The sequence below is a fragment of the Pocillopora damicornis genome, chromosome 9, assembly GCF_964200805.1.
Source record: "Pocillopora damicornis chromosome 9, jaPocDami1.2, whole genome shotgun sequence".
NCBI lineage: Eukaryota > Metazoa > Cnidaria > Anthozoa > Scleractinia > Pocilloporidae > Pocillopora > Pocillopora damicornis.
Window position 1 is genome coordinate 12,798,070 of NC_142678.1, and position 12,177 is coordinate 12,810,246.

General features: G+C 36.7%; 1 pseudogene; it reads right to left on the reverse strand.

Annotated features, from left to right (window-relative positions):
- Positions 1 to 7,374: 7,374 nt before the first annotated feature.
- On the reverse strand, positions 7,375 to 12,141 carry LOC113674129 (uncharacterized; annotated as a pseudogene).
- Positions 12,142 to 12,177: the final 36 nt, after the last annotated feature.

Here is a 12,177-nt window from a genome sequence, read left to right on the forward strand (position 1 = left end):
TATTGTATAATAATGGTCAAATTAAAATTTGTTCAAAATTCAATATCTCTTCAAGCAAGTACTAAAAGTTCTAGTGCGTCTTATTTATAGAGACAATCATTGACTAAGGACACAGTGTAGTCTTTACATCTTCCTGTTGGACACCCTGTTCACTTTGGTGCCCTTCATTCTTGCATCCATTTCTTGCAACAAAATTGAGCTGGGTACCAATATTCAAAGCATTGGGATTCAATCATAAGTTTGAGAATGTCAGAGCCAAACTGAAAAGAAAGTAATCCTGTGGTGACATTTGAACTCAGGAAGTGCTTCTGCATCGTGAGGTGCTTCTGTCCACTACAAACCACTAAGACAATAGTTGTTTGGCCTCTCTGGTGCTCTTACATCGCCATTATCCACCTCCTCTTTATTATCCTCAATGATGTTTCTCAGACCAATTTTGTCATTATCTGGCTCCTAAAGTAGCTTTGTCCTTTTTATTTTTCAAATCCTTTAATGTCAGAGTCAAAACCACCTTCCAGAATAGAGGAGTTTCTAGCAAAATAATTAGGTGTCCTCTCTCCCTCTCTTATTTCGATCTACAAACATTACGCGATTAACATTGCTGATCCTAGCAATATGCAGGACACGTGTCATATGAACTTTCACTGCGTGAAATAATCCGAATACGGTCCCTTATGTAGGTCTTATACAGTCAGTACACAAAGTCGTGTACGGAATCTATAAGAAGGTGTCATGATGTATAAGGTACTGTTTAAGGATCAGTATACGTCAGGCTATGCCAAGAAAATAGCAGGATCTTATACACTTGTAGCAGGATTTCTTATACAACAGTACTCGTTTCAGTATACATGTTGTATACTGAAGGAATTATAAGGTATACTGATTTTGTGTGGAAGGCATGTATACAGTCGTTGCAGGATTTCTTATTCATTATTACACAAGTCCGTATATATGATGTATACTGCATGAAGCAGGAAGGGTACTGATAGTAGAAGGTGCATATTGTGGGGCTTTAACGAGCCTTTTTTGAGCAATCTTAATGGGAAAATTCACCATTGTCGAGTATTCTTACGGGGTACGTTCAGCGTTAAAGATTTTTGCATTGCTTAGGTGTGATCTAGGTGGAATCATAAAATCGTGAATCATCTCATGCTTCACTTACAAATAGCTGTTAATTTATTTCAGTATTCCTCAGTCAGGTGTTGTTTTTTTCGTAGTACATATACATTAAAAAAAACTAAAAAACCTAACATTTGTGTTTCTCAAAAGTAGTATTGTTAATAATAGTGCGAAGAATGAAAGCTGAAAATCTAATTTACGAAAAGGTATAATCCAATGATTAAAAGTTGTGATTTATGTACAATCACACCATTCCTTTAACACACACACCCACACAGAAAAACAAACTATTCGTTCTCAAAATCACAATCGCTTCCTGAGGAGCTGTCATTATCACTTTCTTCTCCTTCTCTTTCTTCCGCTCTGCTTTCGTCAGTGGTCTCTTCATCCTCAAGTTCTCTGTTGAACCAAAAAAAATGTTAGTTAAACAATGTAACAACCTTGTATAAAGGAAACAAGCATATTCCGATATTTTTCATAGCATGCAATATATACATCGGTTTACATAGTTTATGCATTCTTCTGTGCTTCACTTTCATAGTTGGTAAACTAAAAGTAAAAGCGACAGCATCCAATAAGGAGTGTAAAGGCTAAGAAGTATTCTTACATTTCGGTTTGTTCCTGCTCTCTCCTTTGCATGATTTCCCTTCATTCATCGGACAGCGCCCATTTAGGAGAACCTGTGGGTGGCTTTCTTTCTACAGGCTCCCCTTTACGAGCCTTTGTTCGTTTCCACCTTTTGTTTGTTGCGTTTTCTGTCTTTTCGCTGCGCTTGTCAAGCCTAAGACAATAACAATATTATAATTAGAAGATGCCGTTGACTTGACTGAAACCGTGAAGTAAATCCAACCCTTAAACAAAAACGGGCAAAAAAGCGCTAATGGGTGACTAACAAATAAACTGACTTTAAAGCCTACCTGACATTTACAGTCCATCATTGCCAATAACAAGGAACAGTCTGGCAATACTGGACAATTTTTAAGGATAGAAACATTTCCATCTTTCTTGCTATTAGAAATACCAGTAAAGGACTAAACCTTTAGTATGCTTCTTACTTGTTTAGGAAAGCTTCAAGAGTTTTGCTCCTGTATTTTGGGGGCCTAGACACCCATCCTCCTTTGCCTTCATCGATATCTGTGTCATCATCGTCACTAGACATGTGCTCTTTACTTAACTTTGCGAAGGCACGGGACTCAGTCTCATCCTTGACATGAGCTTTTCTTCTCTCATATTTCTGAGATAAAGAAAAATTTGCTCTTTCGTACTTTTTAACTAACTTTCATTGCATCATTCAAAATGTATCATTTAAGTTATTTTAATGCATATTAACTGCATACTTACTCTTTCTTTTCGAAGATTTTTCTTATTTTTCAATTTTATTTCGTCCGTTATTTTTCCAAGGGCAGTCCTCCGTAAGTGCTCATGATACTTTTTGGCAGTCCCTGAAAAAAACAAAAAGGCTTTAATTTCAAAATTGCGTGATTGGGGCCTTATTATCTGTTATGGACAATAAATCTTGGTTGCAGTGGCGTCCTCTAGTTTTAAATTGCTTATATAGTAAACTTACGTTCTAATGCTCGTGATGAGACATGTTTGCTGGTGGGCTTTAAATCTTGTCTTCTCAACAAATATATCCGATAAAACTTTATGAAAACAACTCTAACCCGTCAAAAATAGCAATTCTCTGCATGTTTTTGCAAAATTAACAATTAGTGACTGGTAAATGACTAAAGGAAAGACTGGTGATGTAAGGTAATCAAGGTTATTCTGCTGCCATAATAATACTAATGATACTAAAAGGTTTTATATGACATTAATATCCTAATGTTCAAAGGCGTTTTACAACACCAGTGAAAATCTTAAAAACTCAGAATAAGAATCAGTCTAAAGGTAATATCAAAAGGTTTCTTTTTAAGTCTTTTTCTAAAAATGGGCAGCGCCAAACTATTTTTAATGTCATATGGCAAAGCATTCTACATTGTTAAGGCTGCCACAGAGAAGCATATAGCACCATACGTTTTTAAGTTGTGTGACAGAATAAAAAGATTTCTAACTGATTAATGTAATTAACCCAATGGGGTGTAGGGTGTAAGCATATCCCATATGTTCAATGGTGCCAAGTTGTTGAGTGCCTTATGGGTTATGAATCAAATTATAAAATTATGCAAAGATTCACTGGAAGTCGATGGGTACAATATGATCATTCTTTCTTGTAAGGGTGATGAGTCAAGTAGCAGCAGTTTGGATGTGCTGTGAGGTAGGCCATAAAGTAGAGCATTACAGTGAGCCAACTTTGGAGACTTAAATGCATGAACTTGTAGTTCAGTGATGGACAGCGTTAGGAGCTTCATGATGCAGTTGATGTTTCAGAGATGATAAACAAAGATTTTCAAATATTAGCAACATGTTCATTGGAACAAAAGTGACTATCAAATAGTACACCAATATTCCTCGTTTTCTGCGAGGAGTGAATGGTTTCTTCACAACTGAGATATCTCAAAGAAGTGGTCTTAAAACATATTTGGTGGAGATTGTCAATAGTTCAGTCTTGTCTCTATTTAGATCTAGGGTAATTAACCAGCATCCAGTGATTACTTTCATTGACACAGCTCTCCATGTCAGACACAGGTAGATCTCTATCACCAGGTATAGTTGGCTGGATGAACAAATAGAGGTGTGAGACATCAGCATAGAAATGATAGCTTGAATTGAATTTCCTTTTAATGTCTGAAAGCGGTGATGGGTAAAGATGTTAAATGGGTACTAAAGCAGATACTTGATAAACTCCACATCTAAGAGGATGTTTCACAGAGGTACCACCATTAATAGAAACATACCACATAAGATCAGACAGGTTCATTTAAGATTGTAACCATAGTAGAGGCTCATCTGTTATACTAAAAAATGAGAGAGCTGAACGTCATAATAAACAGCATCAAAAACAGCACATAAGTTATCTCCTTTCTCAAGCAATTCTTTGACCTTATCCAAGTTATGAGCCCAGCACAAAGATTTTTCTCAATTCAGCTGATCAATAAGCCTAGAGGCAAATCTATGTTGATCTTTGTTGGCTTTCCATCCAAGCCGAGGTAGCTTTTTGAACTTTAACTTTTTTATCTCACAAATATGGGAATCAGCAGTGTGGGAAATTGCCCTCTTGTGATCAGATAATTAATTGTTTAGCATTTGGTTCATCAAATCGAGGACTCTATGCCCATGGCTACATCTACAAGATTTGTTTTGATTATTCAATAAAACGGTGAGAGCTTTGACTCTGCCATCTCCTTCCAATAACTCATGACATACCCTTCAATGATCAGTTGATTTCTTATCTTAAAGTGCATTAGCCAGAGCACTAAAACTTAAAGCTTACTTGTAAACCATATGCGACAGACACAAGATTGATTTTCGAGACAACTTTTATTTAAATCGGTGATAAAGTTCCGGAGAATAGTTATAATTTATTTTAATCATCAGTGACTAGTGACACGCCACAGTCTATACATCTTCCTGTACTGTTCCCCAGTTCACTTTGGTGGCTCTCATTCTTGCATCCATTTCCTCCAGCAAACTTAAGCTGGGCACCAAAATTCAATAGATATCAAATAGATATTTTGAGGCTTTAAAATTCTATTTTATGCATTCGTATGGAGGAATGGGCCACAGAAAATAAAGCCCAAGTTGACACACACGGGAGCAAAAATGATAAAATTAATCTTTATTTACCCTGATTAAACAAATCACCTGAACCCAGAGGGAACAGTTGGTAAAAGCTTTTAATCAGCACTGTAATTATGAAACACATGTTAAAAATATATACACATCTAAATAAAAGAACTAATAGGAAGATCATTGCTATATCGGAAATAATTATAATATATGCATAAAAAGGAAAAGCGTAAAAGATAGATACATACTAATGAGAATGAGAATGCTCCTTCATATCTGAATCAAAAAATACCTTAAAACCTTATTTTTCTGCATGTCATGAATACAATATTTACGATGAGCTGATAACAATATGTATTGTTTGGTTTTCTAATCGCTAGGAAATCTCTTTGTCTCAATCTCCCTATGCCTGCCCATATGTAGCAATATTTAATCCTTTTATATTTATATTTGATTTAAACTTATTTTCTTTTAAATTTAAACTTCATATCCAACATGTACTTAAATTTAAAACAAATTCTTATTTAAACTGTTTAATACTAGTTTAAGTTTTTTATTGAATCTAGTTTCCCATTTAATTTTAACATTTAAACTGTGCTTCTAATCTTGTTGCAATATTTCTTTCAGTTGCTTAGGTTTGATTTAATCCTTTTCAGTCATTTAAATTTAAACTTTTTAAAACTTATGTAAAGTTACGAATTGTTATTTGTATTTGATTTAAACTGCGAAATTATATTTATACTTCCTGGGGCGAGGTTGACCAAGGTCACGTGAGTGTCACATGTTCATCATCAGTGGCCGTTATGTTTGGCGGGATATCAGAACGACTTCGATAAGTTTTGATTCCGTAGACTTTCTTGATTTTGCTGTCAGTTTGCTGGGAAGGAAATAAGCTCTGTCAATCCGAACAAGCAGAATGGCTGATGGGCTAGAGAAATTTTTGAAATATGTGTTGGAGAATCCAAGGAAATAAATGGAGGCATTCACCATGAAAGTGGAGGAGACAACTGTGAGAACTTGCTAAATGAACTGCTGTTGCACGTCAATTTACTTAGCAAGACTGTCGAGTTCTTGTATAAAATTGGAAATATATCATCTCTTGACAATCAGAATAAGATAAAATGGAAAGATCTGGAAAATGTTTATTCTGAGGTAGAAAAGGAGTTTGTATGTCTCAAAACCCAGAAATTCTGTGTTAAGAAAAAGTAAAGTCACACATTTATTTCTTCCAACTCAAAATCCAATAACTTACATTCCAATGAATAAGGAGTTTACTGAGACCCACAAGTAAATAAAAAATAATAAATAAAACTACTTATATAGCGCTTATCCAGTCCTATTCTAAGCGCTTTACAAAAATATTAAAATATCACACGTTAAAATAATATTAAAAGTAAGTCTAAAGTTAACTGATGTCTAACATATAGGCGTTTGACATGGATAATAAAAGAGATCATGCATTAAAGTAATTTTTAAAAAGATGAGTCTTAAGTTTACGTTTAAAAATATTTAAATTGTCGCAAGAACGAATGTCATCAGGTAGTTTATTCCACAGTTCAGGAGCCGAAACAGCAAAAGTTCTATAGCCATTGGACTTGAGATTAAAGTTGACAGGAGTCAGACGCAATGTTGAAGACGAACGGAGCGTTCTTGAAGTTGAATAACGGCGTATTAGGTCTTGAATGTAGACAGGAGACTGCTGGTGAAGAGCTTTATGGGTGAGCAGAATTATTTTGAATTTAATTCGCTCAGAAATTGGAAGCCAGTGTAGGTCGAACAAAACAGGGGTGATGCGGTCGAATTTACGAGAGCTGGTAATAAGTCGAGCCGCCGCATTCTGCACTGATTGGAGCTTTTGGATAGCGTATTTGGGGACACCGTATAAAAGAGAGTTACAGTGATCCAACTTGGAGGTTACAAAGGCATGGACTAGAGTCTCAGTGGTCTTAATGGATAGTAATTTCCTTATACGGGAAATGTTCCGAAGATGATAGAAGGCAGATTTACAGACAGATTTGACATGAGGGAGCATTGACATAGTACTATCAAAAACGACGCCGATATTTCTGGAAGATGAAGACGGCTGTATTATATCAGAACCAAAACGAAGTGGAGGTATAGACTGTTGAGGGTTGTGCTTTGAATAAAGGTAGAGAAGTTCAGTTTTGTCTTTGTTTAGCTTCAGCTTATTTAAGGCCATCCACTTATCTAGATCAGATAAGCAATTCTCGATTTTAGCAATGCTACTGGTTAATTCCAGATCATCGTTAACGGAAAAAGAAATGTACAACTGAGTATCATCGGCGTAGAAATGAAATTGCATGTCGTGAAAACGTAAAATGTCGGCAAGAAGAGCAGTGTAAAGTAGGTAGAGAATCGGCCCAAGAACAGAGCCTTGAGGTACTCCACACTTGAGCTCACGAGATTGCGATTTCCTCCCATCGATTTGGACGACTTGTGTGCAGTTAATAAGGTAGGAGCGGAACCAGTCAAGTGCAGTGCCACGTATTGAGAATTTAGAATTCAATCTTTTGAGCAGTATTACATGGTCAACAGTGTCAAATGCAGCGGAAAGATCTAGTGACAGGAGCATGACACGGTGGCGATTATCGATAGCAAGCAAAATGTCATTTTGAACACGGAGAAGGGCGGTTTCGCAGCTGTGGAATGATTTGTAGGCAGATTGTAGCGGCTCTGTGAGTGCCCTCCATATATAGTGCTTTGTTTGGGAGCTTGTAAGAAATGTTACTAACCATTTTCATTGCACTGCATTAAGAATGAGTGAAATTATCTCCGAAGAAGATTTTGTTACTGTTTAACCCTGGACACCATAATATCACTATGCATTTAAACAAAGCAGTACCATAAAAAAACAAAGGGAAATTACCTGTTTACGTCAATGCTGATGTAATCTGGCTGGAATTTGAACCAGGGCATCCAATCTATTAACAGCCACTCCTTCATTTCTCTGCAGTTTAGAGACCGTTGATTCTCTGGAAGTCCCCTTCCATCAACTGCTTTGTGCCAGTTGTAAATTCTCTTAATGACACGGGCCCCACTTTTATGGCCTTTCTGTTCCAGAAATGAAATAACTCCAGGATTAATCAGGTGCTCACAGTCTGGCACCGACTGCTTGTTTTTGCCAGTAAGTGCCTCATATGTCAAGCCAGTAGATGGGTCATGAAGAGCATCTCTGAGGAACCGTAAATCCAGTCCTGGAATTAAGACCTCATGGAGGTGGGATATTATGCGTTTAAGTAGATGATTGTGATCGTCACGGTGGTGAATCTTCTCTCTATTGGCATCCTTCCCAGGTTGATAGAGGTATTCAGAGAAATTTGCAGGATCAGTGTCATGACATTTGAGATCCTCCACTTTTTTGCGGTAAAAATAAATGGCCATTATTGATCTCAGTACATCACTGGTTGTTTCTGGTCTGTCTATACATGAGAAATTTTTAAATTAAAAAGATTAATAAGGAGAGGGAAGCATTTGGCTTTATCTCTGAGACTTACATGCATGTGTTCTTCCAGGGATTGGCTCCATGGGTGAGCAAGAATAGTAGTAAGCCAACAGTGAAATCAATCTCATCTTTGGATATTGAAAAATATGAAATTACCACATCTTGCTGAGCAATTTTTTTTTCATGACAGTGGAATTAGGTAATTTACATTCAACCCATGGATGTGGATTATGCATGAAGGGAAAGAGTTTCCTCCTAAGTATCAGTATGGCATCTTCAAATGGAATTGGTTCAGTCTGGCTAGTATGAATGAATGCAGCCACCTCACATCTTCCACTGGAACTGCTGGGTGTTGACGCAGAGGAGTAATTCCTATTGAATCAATATAACAGCTACTACTGACACCAGTATTTAATGGAAAGGTGGGAAAGGGACTAGAGTTTGAATAGAAGCGGGCTACACATTGTTGGCAACCAAATTAGAATAAATAGGTATAATTACCATGCAAGTATTTTATTAATACTTGTTTGTCTGGGGGGGGGGGGGAATTTGGAAAGCAACTGTTTAAACTAAAACATTTAACCATATTAAATTATCAAAAGAACTTCATACCATGACTACTAAGTTGCAGATAAAAAGATATTTTGCTCACACCCATACTCCGTGCTTCATTCCTGGAATCACAAATGAGCTCTATGAGAGATATAGGTCACACGTTACCCCCAGTGCAAAGGGAATTGAATTCACAATCAGTAATAAAACCTAAAAAGTAGAAAAAAAAATCGAAGGAAAGATGTAGACATTTTCACAATAAAAGAAGCAATGACTGCAAATGCTGTAATGAATGGGTTTTAACCACTTTGTGGGTCTTTGTGTGGGATCTGAATACCTAAAGTAAATAACTACAATGTATGAAACCTCTTCACCTACCTACAACTGTCATTCCTTCACTTCTCATAGCGTCCTCTAAATCCATCTCTAATTTTCTCAATTTTAAATCAGTTAGAGACTTTTAGGGCATGAAACGCACAGGAATTGCATATGGTTTCTAGTTTCTTAATTCATCCGCAATCATAAACACCAATACATGGCTAGCAGCAGTACGCTTCTTTGATTTCTGGTGTTTGCATTTCTCATACTGTCTGCAAATGATCTCAGCTCCACTTGCAAATTTCTGCATTTCTCCACCAGTTTTTCAAATTCCACCACACTCCAAGGCAATTCCATCAATCTCTGGTCTGATGACTTTCCAACTTGAATTGCCTTGGTGTAAACACCACTAGCAACCTCAACACCAGCAGTAAGAAATTGAAAATCACTCTCCAGATCAACCAGCAACTTCTCTATTTCTCTCTTTTAGCAAGCTTCACAAATACACATCTGGTCTTGTAATCAGTATACAAATTCTTGAGAGAGCCATCTGCAAGATCTTCATCACCAGACCATGTTCCACGCATGCTCTCCCTTGAGCCCTTTCTGACATCAAAGGCATCTGCCTTGATCCACTATCTTCCTTGTGGGTTAGAAGTTTTTGCTTGTTTGAGCACTTTCATCTAAATTTAGTAGGATCAAACATTGACTAACATTTAGAAACACTGATAGCAAACATAGATGCGTGAACAGTCTAGTGACCATCCTCATTTTAATTGCAGAAACCTAAAGGTTATACCCAGTAGACTGGATTTCTTACAAGTACTCATTGAATCCACTTAAATTATACATTAACCAAGTTAAGAATAAGCAAGAAACACAGTCTTTAAGCAGAATAAAAAGAAAATACAACTCGAGTTAGATGGCGGTGAGTAATGTTTGGAGTACCTAATAAACCAGTATTCATTTGAGTACTACTACTTGAGTAATACTACTTTTTAAGAAATTAAAGTTATTGCAATCAAAATTTGAACTTCTTTACCTCTAGGCCATCTATTTCTAACTTTATCATCGCTACATTTAAATTAGTTATCAACTGTCCACCAAAAATGATGCAGGGAAATTACAAAACTTACTTGAATATCAACTGTTTTAGAAAATCCAGAAGTTGAGATGTATTGCTGGATCTGACGTACTCCAATGCTTGCAATATTAGTTTTACTCTTCAAACAAAAATGACATTGTATACATCAGGTTATTTCAAAGCCAAACAACTTACACCCGTACACACCCAAATAGAAATTATTTTCCTTAGCACCTCATGATTACAATTATTGTGCCAAACGTCTGGAATTAATAATATTTGTTTAGGAACTGGTACCACAGATATTTAAATCAGGAAAACTGTGTTGTTCTGTTAGTAATGTATTTCTTTACGTTGGCCATGGGAAAAATAGTTCTATTTCCATCTAGCAAGTGCAAGATGAGGAAAATCAGTTAAAAAAATTAACAACTGATAAGGTTACCTCAGTTTTGATTACCTAGGATACAAAGGGCACATTAACCATACACCTGGAATAAGAAATGTGTGTTGACCTTTAACTCTCTTACATTGGCGTTCAACAACCAATTTAATACCAACCTTCAGAGGATTGTACATCCCAGGATTCCTTGTTGTACAGTTTCAAGTAGGTTGCACACCATGAATCCTTTCCATATGCTGGAAGGACAATAATCCAACTTCTATATCCATTTGTTGGCTTGTTCTGGCACTGGTCCACAAGTGGGAAGCATGTGCTATTTCTTTGATGTCCACTGTCAAGCAGACTGAAGACTCCTGTAATGCACTTTGAATAATGTCAATCTCTTCCACAGATTCCATTTCAAAAGACTCCTCTTCAAGAAACTTCACTTCAACTAACTCCTCTTCAACTTCAACAGACTCTTCTTCAACAGTCTCCTCTTCCACTGACACCTCTTCACCTAATACCTCTGGTTAAATTTCATACTGCCATGCTGGTCCTCTGTGGAGACATAGCCACTGATGCCCAAATTGGGAAAACATTGTTGCCAGCCACGATACATAATGCTCCTCAATACCAAGCATTTGAGTTGTTCCCTTTGCGAAGAAATGAATGTTATAATCCAGCAAACCAAATGGTATTTGGTTAAGAGGCATCTGAAGAATATCATCTTCAAAGCATTTTGCTAAGTCAACAAAGTATGTTTGCCATGAGTAAACAAATTTTTCATGGCGCTTAGGCTTGAAACCAGAAGGTCTGTTTTGACATATTGAAGGAATTCATGTCCCCCACTTTCCATAACAGCTATCTTAAACAAATGACTTAGAATCTGCGACCGCAACAAAGTCTTTGATCAGATCCCCAACACTGCGAGTAAGTGGTTGTGTATCCTTACATGGAGAAAACTGGAAGATAGGGGAAAGAGGATTATCAAGTGTGAGTGTAGTTGACCTTTGTGAAGTGCTGCTGGGCTTAACATTAATTTAATTTACGGTTGGCGTGTTTACAAAGTTCTTTTCAATTAAAAGACAATCACAAGTAAACATACAGGTCTCAAAAATGCTACATTGCTTTGGATATTTACTTTTGATATAGCTTAAACAAATGTTTATGAAATGAAGTATAAGTCTCACCTAAAACAACAGCAGCATGAAAAATTAAAGTAAAAAAGCCCACGTGCGATAAAATTTCGGAAGTTCTTTTTTTGCGGTCGTGATCTCTTTTAGGATAATGCACTTGAATAAAGTTCGACAAACCTCTCCTGGAAGAATTACAAGTCTTGTTGACTGCATCTGCAACCATCCCAAAACTTGGGGTCAGACTGTATAGGCCATTTGTCAAAACCAGCGTTGCACAACAATAGGCCTTTTGCGAAATTATAACATGCTATAATCTAAATGGAGGTATTTTACACTATAAACACTCGAAGGACTTGCTCACTAGTAACAGGAACGTTTGAATTTATTGAACACACACCGATTTCTTCGGCATTGACATATTGGTGAGTTGGAAATAAAAGCGCTTTTATTGCGC